The sequence below is a fragment of the Trypanosoma cruzi genome (assembly GCF_000209065.1).
Source record: "Trypanosoma cruzi strain CL Brener chromosome Unknown tcruzi_1047053499241, whole genome shotgun sequence".
Taxonomy (NCBI): Eukaryota; Euglenozoa; class Kinetoplastea; order Trypanosomatida; family Trypanosomatidae; genus Trypanosoma; species Trypanosoma cruzi.
The window spans coordinates 1-531 of NW_890322.1; the positions used below are offsets into that span (position 1 = coordinate 1).

At 52.7% G+C, this 531-nt stretch overlaps 1 non-coding gene across 1 annotated transcript, besides 1 other annotated feature; it reads left to right on the top strand.

Annotated features, from left to right (window-relative positions):
• Positions 1–300: 300 nt before the first annotated feature.
• Positions 301–412, top strand: Tc00.1047053499241.10. The gene has a single exon (XR_008255146.1). It is a non-coding gene; the product is annotated as a spliced leader RNA (transcript).
• Positions 413–433: a microsatellite.
• The last annotated feature ends 98 nt before the right edge of the window (positions 434–531 follow it).

Consider the following 531-nt stretch of genomic DNA (forward strand, 5'->3'; position numbering starts at 1 on the left):
TTTTCTCCGTCTCGTTCCGTTTATTCGCCTTTTTTCCGCGTATGCCGCGCTTCTTCCTCTGTTTTCCGGTGTTTTTGCCTTGCTCGCACACTCGGCTGCATTTGCTGTTCCACACTCGCCATGTGCGTCTTTTCCGCCCCCTGACGCCGTCCACGGCGCTATCCCGGGGCCGACGTCCCGGACCCTGACCCCTCCCCAGTGTGGCCTGGGAGGGGGGGGGGGGTTTTTTGTACACGGTCCCAAGTGCCGCGAAGGACCCCTCATCAAAATTGAAAACCGTTGTGGAACACAACTCCTTTCAACTAACGCTATTATTGATACAGTTTCTGTACTATATTGGTACGCGAAGCTTCCAACCCGCCTCTGGCGGTTATGTTTGGTCAATTTCTTTTGACCGGGGTCTACGGACCCCTTTTTTTTTTTTTTTTTTTTTGTGGGTCTGTCCGCCATATCCATATACCCCTATATATATATACCCATATATATATAGCCCCGTACCCCCTTGTGCGGGTGCCCCCCCCCCCCCACATT